The sequence below is a fragment of the Lepisma saccharinum genome, chromosome 18 (assembly GCF_977018435.1).
Source record: "Lepisma saccharinum chromosome 18, izLepSacc3.1, whole genome shotgun sequence".
Taxonomy (NCBI): domain Eukaryota; kingdom Metazoa; phylum Arthropoda; class Insecta; order Zygentoma; family Lepismatidae; genus Lepisma; species Lepisma saccharinum.
In genome coordinates, this window is record NC_139246.1 from 48,862,628 (window position 1) to 48,887,319 (window position 24,692).

General features: G+C 36.8%; 1 long non-coding RNA gene across 2 annotated transcripts in view; it reads left to right on the top strand.

Annotated features, from left to right (window-relative positions):
- Positions 1 to 22,452, top strand: part of LOC146002562 (uncharacterized) — a 503,824-nt gene extending 481,372 nt beyond the window's left edge. For both annotated transcript variants that reach the window (XR_014443725.1, XR_014443724.1), the window contains exon 5: positions 21,182 to 22,452. This is a non-coding gene — a long non-coding RNA (uncharacterized LOC146002562). The remainder of the gene's footprint in view (positions 1 to 21,181) is intronic.
- The last annotated feature ends 2,240 nt before the right edge of the window (positions 22,453 to 24,692 follow it).

Here is a 24,692-nt window from a genome sequence, read left to right on the forward strand (position 1 = left end):
CTTTTTACAAGCTCCATAGATGGCGTATGGTATTAGTTCTTACCTAGGGCCAGAACTTTTTCGTTGAATCTAATCTAATACATCAATATTTCTTACATTATTTTTTTACTAATTTTAGCATCTTTCATTCTTAATTTCGTCATGGTTCATCTAGATTACTTCCCTGGAGCCAATCTTCTTCCCTTGGGTCATCACTATAGTTAAAAACTATAGGTTCAATTAACTGCTCACCTTTAAAATGTCTGACAATATCAGTTAACTTCTCCTACTGGTTTTTACTTTATACATGTTATAATAGGGATAATATTTCTGTCAGTATGTTTATTTAGAGCTTGAAAAGATCTGCAGTAAAGATAGGAAAGTTACATAACAAATATGTAAATGAAGAAAGTACTGAATGGGATTCCTTCAAATAGATGTTATTATAAAAAAAACTATACTATAAAGTAGTTTATTATATGGAAGCAATTTATTATTATTTTAATTATGATCATTATGGTTATTAACGCCCTGAAACATGATACGCGAACTACTCGATGGGACTCAAACCCAGAGCCTTTGTCAGATAGACACTCAAATAATAAAGACTGTAGTTCATCATGATATAGGAAATAAAAATCAGCCTAAACTAAATATGTAAATACATTTAATATTTCCTTTTTAACTCACTTTCAAATACTATTTGTTCTAGAAATTGTATAATTTACAACAGATTTGAAGGCGTTAACGGTTGGTTCCAGAATTCGGCCAGCGAAGTTAGGGGAATTTATGAGCCAAGAGCTCGACATAACTGCACCTGGTCTTGTTTACTCATTGCATTTATCAATGATCAGATACTTAATTTCTACTTCTTCTATATGAGGGAAACAAATTATTGATTTTCAACATATTTAATTAATGAACAACTAAACCTAACATATATACATAAAAAGAATACACTTGCTATATGTAAACCGAAACTTACGCCTCTTAATCAAACTGACACTTTTCGCCACACACGTTTGTATAACTTCATAATAACTCACTGTCTACCATATACGTTCCTGGTGCACTCTCGTGTTCTTAACGCATACTTGTCTTGCTTGTATTAAATCCTGACGCGAACTGTTTATTTCGAGCCTCGTTGTACGTAACTGTCCACTCTTCAAACTATTTTTTAAAAAATGTAGCTTTTGGTGGATCACGTGTCCCCCTGTCGTTGGCGTAATTTAGACTAAACAGTGGGAACAGCATTCCCTGGTCATTCCCTGCATCCTCCAGTTTCTGCCAAATGTTGCCTAAATTAGTTCAGTGGCGATGGACAGTGTCCGGTCGAAGGGATGCAGGGCTCATTTGTCACTTCTCGCATTCCTTCGTCCTGGTCCCTGGCTGGGAAGGGAAGAAACGCAGCCCACATAGAAAGAAACATAGTTCCCATCTTTCCGAAGGAAAGTATTTTCAACATGAAGCAATATAGAATTGCTATAAATTCAAGTAATGAAAAATGAAATTGTAATTCCTTCTTCTTTAGACCTAAATATATTGTGAAGCGGTAAGTTGAGTTTTTGATTTAAGTCAACTTTATACACAAGTACTCTAAACGGTTGATTCATTTATTCATTGATTTGCTTTATTTTACTTTGCTTTTTGTGCCACTTTCGGCTAATTTGCGAATATGAGTGATAATATGATGAAATTGATAAATGCACACTCACAAACATTCATTCCCAGGCCGGGATTCGAACCCGGGACACCTGGCGTCGTAGCGCGATGTGCTATCCACTCCGCCATGCGGGCCGGCACAGATAGACTAAATGGTACTGGGCCCACAGTTTAAGGTGAGATACGAACTACTACGTGCCTCCATTGGGTATCGAATCGGGAACCCTTTAATTACAAGTTAAAGTTACCCAAGGAATCGAAATCCACAAAAGACTTAGGAAATTTCTTGAAGAAACTTTACAAAATACTGCGTTAGCGGTCATGTTAGACTCTAGCTTAGGTAGTGTCTTAGGACAGGTTTTTACTATTAGTAACTGAATGTGAATTCAACTTCTTTGTATTATGAAAAATAATTAGAAATTTTACGAGGAGAAATTATATCTCGAATATATTATTACACACTTTGTATTAGTAAATTACCTTAGTTCAAACATATTAAGCAAGAACAGGATAATATATTTAGTAAAATTTCACTTTGGTTACTAAGTTTGCATTTCGCTTGGATATGGATTTCAGCATGGCATAACATGACAAGAATGTAAGATACGGTGCACACAGAATGCTACAACAGGATACATTTATTTCTGTTGCAGATTCAAATAGAAAGTTGGTATAGAAAAAACAAGTACCTTCATATAACTAACTGCATAATGACACTTGAAAATGTAGCCAGTCTATCTTCCCAAATGCCTGAAACTGTCCGGCCAATAACGAATCGGCTTGAAAGTTGAAACACTGTATCAAACGATTCAATAACATAACGAACTGTGGCAGCCCAAAAAACGGTTCTAAGAGTCCGCATAAATTTACAGCCTATGTGTCACTGCGCATTAAAGCAACACCAGCATAATGGTACTTTGCAACTTTCTTTCAAATTGCAACATTTTATAGCTTGCAGTAATTCAACATCACTGTCCAGTGCGTGCATGGAAATGGGGGATTATGCAACTGGTCTTGCTCACGCGGAGTTCAATTTTAAGCCTACTCTGGGGGCTTCTAGTTAAATGCAATTCCACATAACAGATGGCAGCAGTCAAAGTTAGGGGTGTTATGTAGCTCGAACCCCATTAAATTTGTGGAATAAATTGACAGACAATCTCAAGAGATAGGTTTTTATTCTGGTTCATTGATTCCTTAGATAACAGGTGAGTGACGAAGATTACTTAATGTAGAACTGCACATACTGCTCTCCAGATATCATTAGAATAATTAAATCAAGAAGACTTAGGTGGTCAGGCCGTGTGGCACGAATAGGAGAGAAAAAAACACTTTACAAGATTCTTGTTGGAAAACCTAATGCTAAGAGGTCTGTAAGAAGGCCAAGACGAAAATAGAGGTATAACAATGAGATGGACTTAAAGGAAATCGGTAAGGATGGGAAAGACCGGATTGATCTTGCCCAGGATAGGGACAGATGGAAGGCTTGCGTTGCTGCAGCCATAGACCTTCCTTCGGGTTTAAGAAGGCTAGAGAGTTAGATTCCTTAGATGCTGTGACAGTTCACTGCCGCCTGAGAATTCAAACTGTTCATTTGAAGCTGTTCTTTACGACAAAAATAAATGAAAAGTGAATTCTTTGCAATAAACACGCTAAAAAGGACATAACAGATACATTCAGTCGAGGTATACGCCGTACATAAAGGTAAAAGGTAAAAATATCCCTGAGCCTGTGTACGCATGACATGATTGGGGTGATGTGGAGGTATAGAGCTCCACATATTCTTGATTTCGGCCATAGTTGGGATGAAGTGATCAGCATCACGCCCGGAAGCATTTACCATCAGGGTTACCCCCAGGTACCCATTTACAAGGCTGGGTGGGCGTCAGAGCCGCTCAGAAACAGGAAAATTAATTATCTGGTTAATTCTAATCGTTAGCGTATACCATCTGCCAGCCTTCTACTTTCGTTCATTGTATATAATGTGACCATTACTACAGTTTATTTATTACGGTCAAATATTTCTGGTTTTACGTGATCGCGACGTAATATTGAGAGAGTATTAATGCATTGCATGTCAACATTTTATCGCCATCGTCTCAGAACAATAATAATTTTGTGTAAATGTGTACAGTTAATTTGAGCAGAACTTTGGTTTGGTTGGTCTGATTGTGCAGGTCTTGACTAATATCGGAGGTCAAGTGAGAGGCACATCCAACTGCTACCTCACGTGGCGAAAATGATCTGCTAACAGCCGTAAACCTGGCCTCCTACTTTTGCAGTCTTTATATTTAAATCGAATCATTTAAATACCCGTTTCGTATATATATATATATATATATACAGCGTGTCTCAAAATGATTATCTGGATTTCAAGTAGTTGGTATATTGCAACAGTCGAAGGTGAATGTTTATGTTGTACACGTACGATAAAAACGGCTATAGAAGTTTGCTACCCTGAACGCTTACCATTTGTTTCCCATGAGTCACAGCGGCGTAGGTGTATTACCGTGCGTTCATTTCGATCTTCAGCCGAGAGATCGGGAGAAGCGTGGCGGGCGGCGCTGACGGAGATGCCGACATTTGCGGCCTGAAATGCCCGCTTATTTTTATGGACATATGCAGACATTTATATAAATATTGCAAAACGATCACTAACCTGTGTTATAAGAGTACGGTTTTAATTTTAGTAGCTTATTGGCTGTATGTGCTGATGATTTTGACACGCCCATCTCCTGTGAAACACGGCGTAGAGGTTTGTTTGGAGAACGTTCTAACGCTGCACCAATTTCATCGAGTTTTGCTTCGGTTAGAATCCGTCGTTTTTGCTTAGGTGTTTTAAAATTTAACGATCCAGTTTCTTGTAATTTAAGGACAAGATGTCTAACCGTATTTCTATGTGGAGGTGAAACGCCTGGGAATTTCTGTACAAATTGTCTACACACGTCTCGACACGAGTCTGTTTTCACGTAAGTGTCATACATAAAAAATTCTTTGTTCTAACGTGAACCTTGCGGCTGGCATTCCAATCGTCTCACTGACACAACACACATACACACTGCAATAACACAAACAAGTAACGTTAAGTAACCAAGAATACCACTCTTGCGCACAGTACGAAATTAACACGCTCTTGGTTTACATCTGCTCGCCACTATATTTACAGCTCTGTCTTCATCTAGTCGCGAAGGGACAAAAAACTCGAGCTCGAAGATTTCGGATTTTAAGGAAGCTCACGAAAACCATCGACTTTTAACGGTTTCGTCTGCAGTGTAATCTTGATACAGTGTTGCACATTCGAAACCTCCAAACGATCTCCATCGAAACAAAACTCTTTCAAGGATATAAACTTAAGCAGGACGTTACTGGTCAAAACTATGATTAAAATGTTTTATTATCTGTGGCTCTTAACATCGTTTTTAAAGAGCATTTTTTGTGTATATAAGGGCAGAACTTGGATGAATTACAGATGATGAATTATAACACAAGTTAGTGCTAGTTTTGCAATATTTATATAAATGTCTGCATATGTCCATAAAAATAAGCGGGCATTACAGGCCGCAAATGTCGGCATCTCCGTCAGCGCCGCCCGCCACGCTTTTCCCGATCTCTCGGCTGAAGATCGAAATGAACGCACTGTACAAGATGGCAACTTCCGTGCAAAAGTCCTTTTGTTTCATTGATTGCAAGGTGTGGTTCTGCTGTTTCAGTTCAGCGATTTGGAAGTGATCCTCCGTCAGATAACAACATTCGTCGATAGTTTAATAAAGTTTCAAACAACTGGATGTGTCTGCAAAGGGAAGAGCTCTGGATGTCCAAATGTGTTGAACGAAAGCGTCGAGAAGCATTGAAGTACTGGATGGATGTGTGTGTCACGAAAGGTGCTCACATTGAACATTTATAAGGCACACCGTGTAAACTTGTTGAGTTGTTGTTTACTCCCATATAAGCTTTGTTCTTGTACCCCACAATATGATAAATTAAACGACTATGAAACCCGATAATTATTTTGGGACACACTGTATATACAGCATATATATATTATTTTAGAAATGCTTTCTCTATGGTATACTATAATCTGTCCCGGAAATCTCTTGAGCGAGCGAACGAAAGCAAGTCTCTGCGCTAGTAGCGACTCGAAAGGGCTCGACCAATGAACACGTGAGAGGGGGCGGGATTGCGTGGAGGGGAAAACGCGACTGCAGAGATCAGCCTTTGAAGCAGCGTGCGCTGATCGCTCCGCCCACCTCTTTCCTATCCTTCTGCGTGACTTTGTTCCAGAGATTCCCTGGATAGAGTATGTGCCTCTTTTATGCCAATTATGGGTATATCGTCGCCTCAGTATTCTTCCATGAATGACATAATTACATTTTTTTGTAGAACATAATTTATTTAATCCATATATTCAATAGATATATAATCCATAGTTATTGCAAATATGGTGTCCACTTAACGTTTCACGAAACTTGAACGTATGCCCTTTAAAACTTTTGGGACATGTTTCAATTTCCTTATTTTTGATCAGGGACGGTTTGGCACACGGGACAAATTCCACGTGCGTCCTCTGTACAACATACATGCGGAAGCTATTTATTCCTATTGTTCACAGTTGGTCAAAGTTGGAGTGGTGGGCGCTGAGGCAAAGGGGGAGAAGGGGGGGGGGGCAAACGAGCCAAAAGTCAGGCATTGCAAATATTTTCGGCGTACTGAATTAATTTTGACGGCTTAGGGGGGGATAAGTTTAGTACAAAAAATATTTCTCGCTTCTCTTCAAAACAATCGTTTCTGTAAGTAACATCCAATTTGTACATTTGAATATAGTTATTAATTTATTTAATACATTTATTTAATGTTTTAAAAATAGGTAACGTCCAAAGTAGGAAATATGTGGTTACTGCTTTTGATTAAATATTTACTATTCATTAACAATATTCATACTTCATCGTGGCCACAAATTATATTTAAAGCATCCGCTTTACAATGCTGTTCCATTAAAATATTTTATTAAAGTTCTTCTATAGGGTATAAAAATGGAAGCCGAGGAAGCATTTTGAACTTGTGTCGCACCATAGTTTTTAATTAATGTCAGTCAGACACAAAAGAGTTTTATAATAGTCCACACACTTTAATTTTAATAATTTTGTTACAAATTGCCTTTGCAAATAATGATTTCTTAAACTTGCATTATTCAAGAAGGTGTATTTTTGCTCAAAACTGTCACTTCCTATCAACAGTCCAGTCTGGGTTTCTTCCTGTTGTATCAAAAATCCTTCGTGAGCACCATCTAGTGTCATTGTACGAAACACAGATGATTAACAAGGCTTGCATAAATTATAGAATAAGGTGATGATTCTCCCATTTAAAAGAAGTAAGAAAAAGCCATTAACTCAAGAACAAAGACAGCACAATAAGAATTTAGCCTCATTGAGAATGAAGATAGTGCGATCTTTTTGAATGGGAATCTTTCTAGCCAGCAGCGGCTGAAGTCACAGCACATAATGAAGAGTGACATGCGGAGTAGCAAAATCTTAATTCATTGTGCGAAATGATCAATTAAGATCTCTTTGTGTGAAAACTATCACATTGCATATTAGTGCAAATTGTTATTCTTTTGGCATATGCAGTTTTCTGATATGGAGTAGCTGTACGTTCTAACAAAAATAAATTAGGCCAAATGTATTGCAGGTTTTCTTAATTCTTGTTGAATAATAAACTGTGCTTGCGTTTACTTGCAATATATGACTCGATTTTACTGTAGAACCAAACATGACATCTATGACAATGCAAACTTCCGGTCCTCTTGTCTTACACGCAGAAGCAACAAGGACTACCAGTCTTACCTCCTTTTTTAAACTCTTCCATTGTCGACTCTCGTATTTGCAATAAAATAATCTGATATGTATTGACAGTTGGGTACAAGCAGTACATGAATATCGCAACTCACTGCGCGTCAGTCCAACATCGAAACAATGTTTCAGGCTCCTGTTTCGCTAACAGGTTTAGAATCTTTTTTTGCAAGCCTTGTCAATGTGCGGTTTTGTATTACAGTCTTCTTGTCCAACCAATTTTATTTGCAAGATAAGTTCTTCAAACGTTTCTTTCTTCCGACCCATAGGCATGCAACCTTCTGGTGCACGACGTCGAATACGATCAGCATATATAGATGCCTTCTGCAGATACTGAACTGCAAGTACTGTGCAGAATTGAAGTTGTAGTCTGCATTACCATCATTGCATGAACTTCGGTGGGAAGCAAGGGTATAAAATTACTGTTCTCATTTTACGAATCATCAGTATTTTAAGGTAATGGCGACAGATATATTAGCATTCGATGTCGGCGATTGGATCTTTGGAAACCGAATGCGACATATTTATCTACTTGTTCTTCTGGACACTACAGATCGTAATCGACAGTGATCGCATGCTGTTTGCTGTTCTTCTCGGAAGATCAAAGATTTCGGAGTCCCGTGGTTTGGAAGACGTTTTGGTAGTGGCAAAGAAGATATGTTGCTATTCAATGTTTGCAACTTGCCTGGCCTTCTGAATACTAAGCTTCCATGCAAGCCTTAAGCAAAAGTACTGTCCCCTATGTGCATTATTTTATCTTGCTTTAGTGCACATGTCACGCAGAGCCGTTGTACTCGATTCGATAAAGGTGCGACCATTGGAGTTAGTGAACGGGAATTGGTTTACGGGAAATACTGTCAAACGGTGGCATGTCCTTTGTTAAAATTTAAATAAAGCACAACCACGTAGTCAGTTTTCATATTAATTATTAAACAGATTCGTTTGATTGATTGTTTTGCTTTATTTTACTTCGCTTTTGTGCCACTTTTGGCAAGAAAACAGCTCACTCACTAGCTACTCCTCTTGCAATGTTATACAATACGTGCTTCTCTGAAGGCTGCTTTCCCACTCAATGGAAGAAAGCAAATATCATTCATATTTTTCAGTCTGTAAATGCTAACGATAATACATGTTATAGGCCTATTTCTCTCCTTTCCACACTTGCTATTGTCTGTGAAAAAATTCTGAAAAACAGACTTCTGAAATTCACATCCCCTTACATTAACCCAGCACAACACGGCTTTCTTCCAAATTCTTCATGCCTTACCAATCTGTCTTCTATGCAATCCTGTACCATAAACGCAATTACTAATCGTAATCAGTTAGATGTTGTTTACTTTGATCTGTCCAAAGCTTTTGATTCAGTGGATCGCCATTATTTACTGTATAAACTATCTAACAGATTTAACATATCTGGAAACACGTTAAAATTAGTGAAAGACTATCGAAGGAATAGACAACAACGCGTTATACTTCCTGGAACTCATTCTAACTGGCTTCCTGTTATATCTGGTGTGCCGCAAGGAAGCGTCTTGGCCCTCTGTTATTTGTATTATATCTGGATGATCTCACGGACCTCTTTAATTCCCCCATCTCAAGCACAATTCTAATGTTTGCCGATGATTGCAAGATTATAAGAGAAATAAAACAGCCATCAGACATGTGACTTCTCCAAAATGACATTAACAGATTCTCTGAATGGTGTAAGCGATGGAAACTGTCCACAAACCCTTCTAAATGCTCTTACATAATAATTTCATTGAAACAAAACATTCTTGAAGGTCATTATACACTCACCGACCTCCCTCTAGCAAAAGAAGCACAACACCGAGATCTAGGTATCCTCATAGATTCAAAACTAAATTTCGATAATCACATATCAACCATCACAAAAAAGACATTGCGTATGCTAGGCCTACTTTACAGATTCGCCGAAATCAATAACCCGAAAGCACTTTCCATTTACTTCAAGACATTTGTGTCTAGAATATTGTTCACCAGTCTGGAACATGGCTGCCCCTTCTCATACCTCCAAGATCGAGAGTGTTCTCAGCTTTTTCCTCTCCATCGTTCGATATAGAGTGCGTGCCGTGAGACACCTGCCTAAGAGAGATCTGCTTGTAAATCTGCATATTAATACTCCAGAAACTCGTAGATACATTGCAGATATGAAATTGCTATATAAGATCATAAATGGAAACCTAAAATGAAGCATCCCACTCTAGGAACTCTCCCTCAGAGTGCATAGACATAAAACACGGAGCATGGAAACTTTCCACACTACAACTCCCAGGCTCTCACTCATACAACGTTCACTATTCCATAGGCTACCGAATCAGTTCAATATAATCTCAAAGCAAATAGATATATTCACTTCATATTCATTTTTTATCAGCAACATTGTACATAAGTAATGCTTTTGTGAAACTGATCTTTTTACCTTGGTACTTTTTTGGCTTGTTTTATTTTTGTTTATTTTATGTTATCCTTTCTTTTCTGTTTTTAATCTTAGTCTATTGTTTTACTGTTTTCTTTCTGGTTTAAAATGGCTTCTGCTGTACTGGAAAATTTCAATAAATTGCGAAAATGGGGATGAGTGATGATATGATGAAATTAGTGAATGGACACTCACAAATACCCATGCTCATGTCGGGATTCGAATTCTGGTCTCGTAGCGAGATGTGCTAACCACTCCGCTACGGGGGCCGGCTAAACAGTTTGGGTCTTAATAGCATAACCTAGTAGCCTCTCAGATGGCGTAGTGGTAACGTCGTCGTCTTGTAATCAAAGGGTTCGATGCCTGGTGGAGGCACAAGTGGTTCGGATTCCACTTTAAACTATAGGTCCAGTCCCGATTAGCCTCCCTGTGCATAAAGTGGACTTAAAACCAGAACTCAAATAAGATGATGTAATATGCAAAATTGAAGAATCATATTATTACGTCATTTTGATATCTCTTGTTGATTAATTATGATTAAATGACACAAAAATCTGTTGACTGTGCTTACAGTTAAATAATATAATATGACCACTTTTGGCTACACAACAATGCAAGCAAACTTGTTGCAAGAAATTTATGGGGGAGAAAAAATGCGCAGAATTCCAGAAATGTCTCGCTCCTTATCCAGACATTTCAGAATGTTCACATACGTATTAAGCTCTAACAAGTGCTTGTTGAATTATAATGGTCCTGTTCTACAGAACAAGAGGAATACAAAGCAGTGAAATTGATTCTTACCATGACATAATTGTACCAGTACTATTTAACCGACTATGTTATCGAACGCGATTGGTCGACATCACGTGGCCAATGACCTTACGACGGTTAATAATATTCTAATTTAATCGTTTGATGCTATTAACTCTCAACATATGGGTTTACGTGAGTTTCACAAGCGTGTAAGGTCATGTTTGGAAGTAAGACTGGAATTGTGATCTCTACTTCGGTGGTAAGGGCTGCTATAATTTTTCTCCTCCTCTCTCTCTCTCTCTCTCTTTCCTCTCGCTCTGTCTGTCTTCATCATTCCTTCCTCTCATTCTCTTGTCTTAATGTTCTTTCTTACTGTCTCTCTATTACTTCATTCCTATTTTTATCTTTTTATGTCTACATTTTGATATTTACTTCTAATCTTTATTTCTCCTTTGTTTACCTTTCTTTCTTTTATTTATTTTCCTCTTTTTTATCTTCCTTCGGTTTCTCTTTCTATATTTCTCTCTTTGGTAATCAGTCTCTGTACCTCATTCTCTTTCATCTTAACTTCTCAAAAATCCTTTCCTTTTATCTTAATTTCTTCTTTTTGTCTTATTTTACTTCGCTTTTTGTGCCACTTTAGGCTAATATGCGAAGATGATATGATGAAATTGATGAATGGACACTCACAAATATCCCAACCCAGGACCCCTGGCGTCGCAGATCGATGTGCTACCCACTCTGCCACGGGGGTCGGCAATGTCTTCTTTTGCTCGCCTTTCTTTCTTTCATACTGTTTTTCCTTTGGTTCTTTTTCGTTCATCCTTATGCCTCTCCTTTTATTTCTGGTTGTTCTTTTTCACCTTTCTGATTCTCTTTCTTCCTTTTCCTCTTCACTTATCTTTTTCTCTATCGCTTTCTATCTATCTCTATCTTCTATCCCTCCGTGCAAGATCATTGCTATACTGTAAAAGATTCTGAGGATTTCTAAAGCAGGATCCTCTTTTGGGTTGAATGGAAAGTAGGCTGACCACCATGTGGGGTAGAGCTCTCGTTACCCATCCAGTCACAAGAAAGCCATGAACACATCGTAATGTCTGAATAGTGGATTTATGAAAGCATGGAAGTCATTTTCGTGACGAAATGGATAGATAATTATGTAATGGATATTATAAGTATTTAATGTTTCTATAACTTATGCATCCCTCTCGTAAAAAAAAGTAGTGAAAATCTCCTACAGACACTGGCGTCACACTGGCTGGAATTGTACTAAAGGGGAGGCATACACAGTATGATATTTTGTATTTTTAGAACTTTCCACTCTCAAAACTAGTAATCGTGGGTCATTTTAAGAGAGGTATCGATTTACCACTGGCTTTTCCCTACTTCTTCGCTGCTTTTATTTGAAAATGTTGATTTTTCAACATTAAGGAGGGGGTTGTACCCCCATCAGCCCCCCTCTGCGTACGCCAGTGCCTATAGACAGTTATGAGTGGTGTCCCAAGAAATGCACATATTTTAACTTGCACTGTAGTTGAAACATATTAGACTGGACAGAAGTGGGGGGGAACCCCCGAAATAAGCCCGCCTCTACCCGCATACATTCGAGGGTATCCGCTTAATGTCCTGGTACCTTTAAATATACCAGGACGTGAGTTTCCTACATTTAAACGGTTCCCCCGCCATTTTAATCCTCCTTCATTTTCAAGTTTCATGCATAAATACAAATACAATAAGAAAAATAAAATAGAAGGAGATTCTATACATACATTTAATGATTTTGAGATTATATTATTATATTGACCCGTTCTGGCGTCCGGAACAGGTTTTGCAATTGTTTATTTATGTACTGAGTATTAGTTAGATAGGTGATTAATTAGACTTATTAGTAGTATAGATAAATTTGAATTAGTTTTTGTTAGTTTATATGTTACTTTTAGTTATCTAGTTGTTAGGCCCGCTTTAGACGAAATCATTTTCCTTAGCATTTGTGCCATGACCAAAATGAAAAATCTTATGTCATTTTAGATGCCATGGAATATTTCATGGCATTTTTCAAGGATAGAACCCGTCCTATTTCCGTAGCATTTTTCGTAGCATAACCAATCAGAAGCGACCTCTAGGTCACGAGTGCAGTTGTAATGGCGGCCACGTGAGATGTAAACAATGTATCACTTCACATTTTTAAAAGCCGATAACTAATCAACCGAGAGAAATAACGTTTCGTATAAAACGTTATTAGATACAAAACAATGGCGGTGCTTAAATACATACTTTACAACGCTTACTGTACACGTATCGAAGAATATTTTAGTTGTTTCAAATGTAAACACCGTGGACTCAGCATAGATGGCGTAACTTGACGTGCCTTTCGCAAGAGCTAGTCGAAATGTTACACGAAATGCTTGCGTATAAAGTACTATCTACTATAAGATTTTTGAAAGCATTTACATAGCATTTATGCTAGTAAAAATGTTAATGAAAATGCTTTCGTCTATAGCCGGCTTTAGTAAGGTATGTTATGAATAGGAGGAACAACCATTCGGGAATCCAAAACAATTATAGGTTTATAGGTTTATAGACTGGACGTCTAGATGTATGCATAGAATTAACATAAATCTCGACATAATTGTAATTTATGACATACTGCAATTATAACCCTCACGCCCCAGGTGCCGTCCATGTTGGCGTTTGGGGGTGCGAGTCCTGTTCTGGGCACCTGTTTTTAACTCTTAATCAGTTAAATCATCAGTCTGCCATATGGTCTAAAGAGGCAAGAAAGGCACATAAAATGAGAAAGATAACAAGTATTGTCTTTTGTATTTCATTCATAGAAAACGTAATTTATGCTATTAGCATTATTTTCGAATAAGCTTTAAGTGTTAACGTCATGAAAGCCAGCAATTAGTAATGTGCTCTGTAACTCTTGTCTTCATTGCAAAAACACTTCCGACCAATACCGAAAGTTGCTGAAAACATGAATTGACCAATCGGCGCATACCCCACCTTGAATTTGGTAGGTTTTCTTAACGACCAATACAAAACCATGTCTTTGCCCAAGGATGATGCCAGTGAAGTAATGCAAATACAAGTACATTTGCATAGTGAAAGGATTCGGCGTATAAATCACATGTTTCCACCAGTAATAATGCACCAGTTACATATATTTATTTTTAAAGGTTCAGAGGTTGTACATTAGCTACGATGTATCTTTTCAGTTGTTGCTGAACTACTAAATAAGTGGGGCTGCAACCACAACCTCAAGACAACCGTTAATCATTATAGACGTCCATACACCACAGACAAATAGGAACAGCGTGCGAAAGCAAATAAAATAGGTCACAGACTTGCATTTGTTAGTGACTCATATTTATTTAGGTTACTTCAGAGTAACTACTAAATGGCAAATACGTATGTTTATATGTAGAGGAGGGGATAATGTAATATGGAATGTGTTAACTAATGAAAGAATGCTTGTACGCCCCTTTTCATAATTAACTACTTCGTTTGTAATGATAAATGTCACCACGAAAGCGTTACTTTTATGTTCTATTCATACATGTTAAATTGGCAATTGGATTCTTTTTGGAATAATTTAACGTAAGCAAAATTATATGTCTGTTGATTGTTTCTGCTTGTTTTTATTAATTGAAATGTTGGGATCATTTAGTATAAAATATTGTACACGAAAACTACATTTTAATACACATAATACTATAGTTAGAATGAGTATATATATATTGATTCTTAAAGCAGGATAACAACAACTGTGAACAATAAATGTAAATCATTTTAACAATATTCTAATGTTGTATAAATTACGTTCGGCATATAACCATGCTAAGTATGTATTTATACAATTGATCTTATTGTCTACTCTTTTCTAATGATAGAGCCTTAAATCCTGCAGCTCAAATGTCTGCAAATTGTCAGACAGCGAGGAATAAATATTTTTGTCGTGTAGATCGACAACCACCACTATTAATGAAGTACCTATAAGGTTCGTTATACCAATTCAAATTCTAAGTTGTCAATGATAAATAAATGATGCAGATTTCAGTGATAAGCAGTGAAATGTTAGTTTTCTTTTCGTGTACTTGCATGAATTACAAAAAAGTGGTTTATGCACTAAATTTTACATTTGCTTTCGACAGGAACACATTTATTTACATCGACAATTGCAATTACGAATATCTGTAGTAACGTAAGAAGAAACTGTTTAATTTCTTTCAGTCATAATCCTTTTTGAACTCAATCTCTGTCCAAAAAGAACACTTTGCGCAAGTGGACAATATGTATGTATACGTTGTACGTTTGGATGGCGAGAAAGGTTGTAGTGGGAAGAAAAACTGGGCAAATCAGATCACATGGCTTTTAACCAAAGACATCTTGCCAGTCTTGGCATGAGGTCACATCGTATGGAAATGGTTCCACAAAAAAACTGTAGGTGGCTTACACCAGACAACTTAATACATGTCGGTTCAAAAGAGAAACTAGTTCGCAGTGCAAAATGCATTTAGATGCAAGCATTAACTTAATCTTCAGGACCATGTCGTGTTGTGTAATCCTCACTTTCCATGCTCGAACTGACTTTTATGCTGAATTACTGCGAGGCGTCAAGTGTTGCAGTTGAAACAAAGTTGCACAAGAGAGAGGAATTAATGCACTCTTCATGCAAATTGACAACATGGGCCACAAATGTGTCAGATGAGGAGTTAAGACCGGGAATTCCGAAAGCTTTTGGCGAATGGTCTGTATTCCAGGTGCGATTGAATGTCTCTGCTAAATTGTTTCAATTGAAGTTTTTGCTCGCCTGAGTTCATGTTGAAGATTTCTCAGCCACGTTCATGAAACAACTTCTTTAAGGAGCACCGTTTCGCTAAATTCTTTCCTCTCCTATCCTTCCTCTGTAGATGACGGAAAGAAACTTGTCTTACCATCTTATAGCGAAAAATGAGCGTTTCGGATCTATGACACTGCAAAGAGGTACAGCAAACTACCAGTCTTCCACAAGTAATGTAGACTGGTTGATACGCGGGGAGTCTCTGATCATTAAGTAACTAATTTATATGCATTCATGTACCGTATTAAAAAAGTTACTGGACCGAGGTTCTGTTACTTGTTGTTCATGCCAAAAAATCTTTACAAGTTACAAGCTCTCTAGACTTCTTAAACCCGAAGGTTTAAGCCTTCCATTTGTTCCTATCCTGGGCAAGATCAATCCAATCTTTTCCATCCTTACCGATTTCCTTTAGGTCAATCTTAAAATTATCCCTCCATCTTCGTCTTGGCCTTCTTAGAGGTCTCTTACCATCAGGTTTCCCAAAATAATACTCTAAACTCTTCTTTTCTCTCCCATTCGAGCCACCTGGCCAATCACAGTGGAAATGATTGTTCACGGAATTGGATTGGCTAGTTTAACAGAGAACATTCAGTAGAAGCAATTAATTCACCATCTCACAGAGGACACAAGGGGTGTAAGGGGTACCTTCCACGTAGGCGCCCAAAAGTCAACCTCACTTCCACGTAGTGCACCCTGGACAAGAGACTAACGAGGCTCTGGCGACTGGCACTATGGCCAGTATAATTTTGTGTGTGTTGTCCTGTTTTATGTCCTTGTGTGTGCTGAGTGCACGTTTACAGCCTCAGCTTTTAACAGAAGTCAGAACATTTTAAGGTTTTAAAATTTTTAGTTATGCAACGTTAGAGTTGTTATTTGCAATGGTAAGGGGCTGGCCCCCGCATAATGTGACGGGAGCAAAATAGCCTAAGTGCTGACGCTCCCAAAATTTTAAATTCAAATTAAATTAAATTAAATTAAATTCACAGAGGACACAGGTAAAAAAAGAAGCACTGGAGGGAAAATATTTATCCGAACTGGATTACTTCTTAAAACAAAGAAGATGTGATAAATTTCATTCTTTCCAAAGTGGACCACTTTTTAACAATAATTTGTTGCGTACTATTTGAGAAGTAATAGAGAATCAGAAATGTGAGTTTAGTGTGACTGTATGATGGTATGGTTAGCTACAGGATCTAACTTCAAATCAAATGTGAGTCTCGAAAGTGTATTTGTAACTATTTGTCATCTATTTAATCAGTACGTCATTCATCATCATCGCTGTGGTTAACCCAACATAAAATAAAACAGACAAAATCAATTTGGCTTTAACCCGATCAATGTTGTGGAAGAAAAGCGTATCTACAGAATGGAACTTTAGTTTTCTATCACTATAAATTATGTGATACCCCAGAGTCAGCAAAAATTAATAACTAGTTGAGAATGTACAATTTTTTTTGTTCATCTTGTAATTGAGGAAATTCTATTAAACGAATAACTGGTTGATTTGTAATTATGGAAAGTAAAGCTATATTTTAAGAAAACATCGATTTGGAGTTCACAATAATAGCGTTAGTAGCATTAACAATCTGAACTAAATTACCATCTTAGTCTGTAATCTACTTGATTACGTCAACTCCCCACGTTGTATAAATTACACATTATCCTTGCGCAAATTACATTAATATCCACTCTAAGGTTAAACCAGCTGAATCTTCTCTGTGAAATTGTTTTTTTTCTCTGTTTTGAGATCATTGTAATATTTTTCTCAAGATTTCTGCCTAACCTTGTACACATCATGAACTAGTACGTTGTGAGTTGTAGATCGTCTTACAAGGAAATTAATTACGATGTAAATTATAAAGCCATTAGAAGGTTGCGTTGAATTCTGTTCTTGACCTACAGATCATATTTGCGCAAAAATAGACTACAAAAAAAGTATACAATTATCTTATAATTGAATACGTTGTTAAAAGTGACTCAGTCAGAAGTGATGAAATAATTGTGTTCGCACGCTATTTAGTTATATTCGAAGACAATTTTAAGTGTCAATTGTTTTGGTGATGTCGGATTTGAGTTTTTTGAGTCCACTTTATGCACAGCTAGACTAATCGGGACTGGACCTACAGTTGAAAGTAAGATGCGAACCATTATGTGCTTCCACATACTTATGTAAAGTAACTAAGTTACATTACAGTTAGCTTAGTTATCATGTTAGATGCATGAACTTCAAAAGGGCTCTTCTTTTCTTTACCGACTTTACCATCTAGAAGTAACACTAACATTCATTAAAGTATTATAAAGTTCAAATGTTTTAATATGAAAATATACAGGGAAGAAAATGTAAAATAGATATTTGAAATCCTACTTGTAATAATTACATAACTCAAGATATTTGCTTGCAATAAATCTGTGTATATATGAAGATTAACTTTTATTTCCAGTTTTATTTAGCCAACCATAATTTTATTAATTAGTTTTAAAAAAAATCAAAAGTAAGTGTAATAGGCAAATATTAATTTTGTTATCGTTACTAAAATTACAGTAACTAGGCTACTCATTTTAAAGAGTAACTAAATGCAATTACCGTAGCAATTAAACACTAATTTTATTTGTAATTGACTACTACATGGTAGATCCCATACGTCTATCATTCCATTGTTGTTTTCCTGCTGTTACTGTTTCAGTGTAAAATGGTCAATCAGTACTCTATCTGAAACTTTGGGCAAAAGAAATAAGTAAATACACTGAGGTGAGAAACTTTATGCTCGACTAGGCTAATCGGAACTGGATCTACAGCTTGGATCTGAACCACAGTGTAATATGTTTCCACCTGTTATCGAACCCAGAACCCCTTTATTACAACACCACGGTCTTGCCACTACGGCCTGATTGTCCTGATTCCTGATAGCTCTCTTTTCAATTTCAAATTGCATCTTTAATTTTGTCCGGGTGATTTCATTTTTTTCTGTAAAATATTTGTGCATGTGAACATTTTCTTAGCTCAAAATTCACAGAAATTAGTCGTTGTGAAACAAAATATTGAGTCGCAATTATTGCGGGGCTTATACCCCGTTCCGGAAATCTCTGGAGGAAGTGAACGAAAATAAGTGCCTGCAAAAGTAGTTACTCGAGAGGGTTGGACCAATGAACTCGTGAGAGTGGAAATAAGCGCACGGACAGGAAACACGGATGCAGCTGCAAGCCTGTTATCAGTAGTGCTCCTCTCACTCACTTTCTCCCCTTCTCTTCCGTATGCCGTGACTTGCTCAACAGATTCCAGAGACATAGTATAGGTTTTATTTAACGCATGCAGTTAAAATCGGCAAGTCCAGGATTACAATGGTCCATGAGGAAAACACAATATCATCCTAATTGGGTAGTATTGAACATACACAAGTAGCTGTGATAAGTGTGGTATTTAAAAAATTTCCAGTGAGGGGGAAATTCTAGGGACAGCATGAGATAATGACTTTATGTCATATAACATTCTCCCCCCACGGATAAAATTTATCAAGCAGAGGGGGGACACAAGTACCCAGAGGGAGGAATCCCCAATCCCCCTACAAATACCACCCTGGCTGTGATAAGTATATACTGTATTCCGGGAATCTTTGGAACAAGGCCGCGCATAGTAGGCGGAGCGAAGCATTACACACTGATGTAAAGGCTCGTAGCGGCAGTCACTTGTCTCCCCTCCATTCAATCCCGTTCCATCGCACGTGTTCATTGGTCGAGCCCTCTCGAGTCACTAGCCTCATTCGGCGAGCCAGACAACTGCAATATGCATCTGAGAGGAAACACGTGACTACCAATTTCCGGCTTGAGATCATCTTAGCTGAATTGCCGGACGGTGGTACGCGGTCTGTGGATGAAATTAGTCAATGCAACAACTAGCATACAAGCTGTAAAGGGAAAATTACGGAGAATATATATATATAGGAAAGAATTTAAAAAGTAGCTACTATTCTCGGGAAGTGGGTAAATATGATATGTCTTCTTTTGTCATGCGTTTAAGTGAATTTAAATAATTAAAGTAAATTTTGAGTTCATTTTCACATTCAGCTTCATAATATTCCGAGATCAATTAAAATATTTATTCTGAATAGAAAATAATGTTACCACGTTAGGTCTCATTATGGATATATACTTGGCATTAATTAAAGTAGGTTGTATTGTTCAAACCTTGCGTCGAAGTCACGCTCTTCGTTCTTTGAAGCAGACGAGATATTCAGTGAACGTGGTCTTCATATAAAACTATCAACTTCTCTCTTCTTACACTTCAAACCCATATTTAAACATTTTCAAATTATCATTTATTTATCTGGAATACAAATAATGTTGTCAGACATCGCCAAGTATAACTACAGTAAAACCTGTCTATCCCGGAACATGATGGTTCCGAGCAAAATTTTCCGTCTTAACAGTTTTCTTTCTTATAATGGGTTAACTTCAAATACAGTATAGAGCGCTGCAGGAAATAATGGAAAGACAGAATTACATTTCGCATTACTTACTATAATGTAGAGTACTAATGCATGTACGTACATGAATAAAAATGCGATACAGTCGCAATAAGCATAGCAGAGATTACAATTATGTAACTACACAACATGATGGTACACTTTTTACAGTATTGTAAGAACGTACAGGTGTACGTCGTAGCGCGATGTGCATAGAGGGAAAGAGAAAGATTGAAGATGGAATAAGAGAGGTGAAGAAAGATTGAGATAAAAGTGAAGAAAAAGAAAGAAACAAAGAGAGATAACAAGAAAAATAGAAAGATGACGAAAGAACAGAGGAGAAATAGACAAAGAAAGGTGGAGAAAGAGGGTAAGAGATGAAAGAAAGAAACGGAATCGTAACAGCTATGAGTATTGTAGCGCATTCTTTCATATCGACAATGTTACCGATAAGCGAGTGGCAACAGAGGCGTGTTCCACTTACAGTATTGCATTGTTGTCTTGCGAGCGAAAAAAATATAGGAAGAAATTACCGTCTTACTGAAAAGAAAAACATCTCGTTGATCTTTACATGGTGTTCCGTTTCCACGTTAAGGATGTTTCCGCCTTAAGCAGGTCATTTTCAGGTATAAAATCGGTCCGTTCTGGGGATTTTTTCCCCTCGTATTTACAGGTTTCCTTCCTATGGAGGTTCAGGGATATGCAGTTTTTACTGTATAATCATTCCAGCAATAACATTATCTCAAACCGCATATATCTCCACGGACGCCGCCATCTTGCAAGATCTTGTGCAGACGAAACGAGTCAACTTTTCCTTGGCTTCCTCCGGCTTCAAGACGGCTGTAAGTCGTCTGAATGGACGGACGCTTTCACTTTGTAAGACGTGATGTCAACTTCCGCCCGCCGAACGCTAAACGTGCAAGATCTTCAAGCCGACTTGAAGTTGTCTGACCCGCCGAACATGCTTTCGTTCGCTCCCTCCAAAGATTCCCTGGACAGAGTATAGTTAATAAATTCCGATTCCAGAACATTTCAGGAGGTAGCTACATCAGGCTTAAATATACCACTATTGAGGTGGAATACAGGAAATTACATGAAATAAGATATAGCTATTTTTCAGTATGTTAATGCCTTTCTTTTCAATATTTAAATACAGGATGACCATGAAGTCACAACCAATGGTGGTATTGTTTTCTAATTACAGGTGAGCAGTGGCACAGACGAAAGGCTACCGTCTCTGTGGTCAAGAGGGATGTTTCTCCGAACCAGTAGGTGCCTCCACCGAGTATCGCACCAAGGACCCTTGTTTGCAAGACGATGACGTTATCACACAACTGTCGAGGAGATCTGTGTTGAAATATATATATAATATGTTCAAATTTAAACTTGAAAGAGACATATAGTGCAGTGAAATTAGAGAAAATAAAGGAGCTAATTCATAGGAAGCTGAAATTTAGTGTACGTAAATTATAAATTCTTTATAGCATTAATAACAATATATCAAAAGTCCCAGGTGATCACCCGTCCGCCATATTGAAAAATTGCGGACGTTTCAAGTACTCACTTTCATGTAATGAACACATAATGAACAAAAGTTTTTTTGAAGATATGTGTAACTGTGAGATAATTTAACAAAATGTAGTGACATAAACATATTGAAATGGAAGATGAAACAATTTAATTTTTCTATGAGAGAGTGATTCGTGTAAGCATTTCTGTTTAGTGCAAGACATAACAGGATTAATATACTGAAACCATATTCATAAGTGTTTTATTGTAAATAGCAGCACTGATAACCTCAGATTTTCTGTTTTGATATAAGTTTGAATTTACACAAGTTTATATTGAAAATTACAGCAGCATTCTAGTTAATTCCTTCATTTCGCGGTGTTCCAAACAACTAAATGTTAATTAATTAATTAAATTAATTTATCTGCATATCCTGGGTTCACTATTAATAATCAATGGAACTATTCTCCTTTCTGTATCTAACTAATTAACTCTCTAGTCTTCTTAAACTCGAAGTTTCATGGCTGCATCAACACAAACTTTCCATCTGTCCGTATCCTTTATGTCCATCTCAATATTATCCCTCCATCTTCGTCTTGGCCTTCCTACAGGTCTCTTACCATCAGGTTTCCCCACAAGAATCCTGTAAGCTCTTCTTTCCTCTCCCATTCGTGCCACATGGCCTGCCGCCTAAGCCATATTGATTTAATTATTCTAATAATATCTGGACATGAATGCATATTATGCAGTTCCAAGTTTTCTCCACTCACCTGTCTCCTCATCCCTTTTAGGTCTAAATATTTTTCTAAGGATTTTATTTTCAAATACTCTTAATTCATTTTCCTCTTTTAATGTAAGGGGCCAAGTTTCATCGTCGTATACTACTACAATTAATATTACTGTTTTGTATATTTTAACTTTTAGATTCTTAGATATTATGAAAGAAGATAAAAGTTTATGAAGAGATGCATTTTCTGAATTAAGTAGTATTTTTTTTTTCATTTAATAACATTTTCATTTATTAGTATTATTTCTAAGTACTTGAATTTGGAAACTGATTCAAACTAGTTTTTATCAATAACTAAACTTTGATTGTTACCTAACACTTGGTGTCGGCCTGTAAGTATATACATAGCTGTATCTTTGCTAATTTCCAAACCGACCTCTTTAGCTACTTTTAAAAATATTTTAGCATTATTCATAATTGTATTTATATCATCCCCTAGTAAGTCTATATCATCTGCATATGCTAACAACTGAGTCACACCATTTAATTTTAGTCCTTCAATCTTTTATGTATATCCTGGGTGAATTACTAATGGTTAGTATAACTGTTTTATGTTATTTATCTCCTTCGTGTATTACTAATAATTCGTATAACCATTTTGTCTTTTGCACCTCTTGCAGGGTTGGCAACATTTGTGTTTTTGTAAAAAGAAACAAAGCAAGCAGTTTCTTACTTAAAAAATGTTTTAAATGTTTTAGACAGTGTTTTAATCAAGAACAAAAAATATATTTTAAACAAGTCAAAAAAAACTTTTAAAACATAATGCCAAGTAGACTTAATTTCTAAAAAAAATTATTTACCCTAAAAAGATTTTGTAAACAAGACCTATTCTGGCTACCAGGATAAGTCTTGGTACTCACATATATTAACCCAATTATGTTTATGTATGTTTATACTTTATACTCATTATAACAATAACACAAATAAAGTGAAAAATAAAATATACGTAGAACCGGTAAATTGTTATTAAATTTAATAATAAAAATAATAAAGAAAATAAAAGTTGAAATATGCCAAACAATAATTTTGCTTATTTATATGTATGTAAAATTTGATCCCTTACATTAAAATAGGAACATAAATTAATAGTACTTGAAAGGAAAATCCTTAGAAAAATATTTAGACCTTTTACCTCGTAAAAGGGATGAGGAAACAGGTGAGTGGAGAAGGTCACATAATTTACAACTGCATAATTTGTATTCATGTCCAGATATTATTATTATTATACAATAATGAAATAAAGAAGACTTAGGTGTGCAGGTAAAGTGGCACGAATGGGAGAGGAAAGAAAAATTTACAGGATTCTTGTTGGGAAACCTGATGGTAAGAGACCTGTAGGAAGGCCAAGACGAAGTTGGAGGGATAACGTTGAGTTTGACCTAAAGGAAATCGGTGGATGGAAAAGATTGGATTGGTCTTGTCCGGGACAGAGACAGATGGAAGGCTTGTGTTGCTGGAACCATACACCTTCGGGTTTATGAAATATAGAGAGTTAGATAGTAAGTTATTAAATTCAATTTATTTTCGTACTTTGACTTTGAAATCTTATTTTGGAGGTCCAACACCAGGCTGCAATTGTCATTGGTTAAAAAAAATGGAATATGAGAACACTAGACAAGAGAAAAAAGATAAAATATCGAAATGGAATTGTGTTTAATTGCTGGGAGCTGATTAGGTCTATATACCATGCAGTAAGAGCTGCTAATTTGATGACAAGAAGTTATACTACAGCTGCAATAAATAACTTTCAATTGTTGGGATTCGTGTTTTGGTTCTTTCTACAATTTCTCATGCACTCATGTTTCATTGTTAGAATTCTCGCCATTTTTACTTGACATAAATTAATGAAGTGGACATTTAATTATATATGTAATGAACTGGGGCCGTCTTAGACTTCATGTTTAAGGTATTGTTAAATTCATTACGTTCGAGAGGTATAAAAATTGGCAGCGTAGGAGCTGCGAACCGGTGTGCGCAATTAATGCATGGAGATTGTGCGTAGAAAGACCTAATTGGAATTTACGGTGCGTGTTTTCGTTGTCCCACCTGCGACAGGAGGAGAGATTTTGGATTCCGGAACGGCCTCTGGGCGTATACTTGGGAGCAAGCGTTTCGCAATGGAGGTTTTAGCGTCTGACAAGGTCGCTGAAGAACTCAGGAAGAGGGAAGGCAGCCGTTGACATGACAAGGGTACGTTGGAGCTGCTCACACGCTTTTCATTTCCAAATAGAGATGGCGCTGTGAAGGCCCCAGTGATGCTTTGGTAAGGTTACGTCTAGATTCCGGATCTATATTAGAAATAAGTCTCCCTTGTATGAGAAAAACTATAGTTGTGTCACAATGAGGCATGCTGCATTACCAATTACTTGCATGGTTAGAGTCTGGATTGATCATGTTTGAAACTTCACTGGTAAAACTT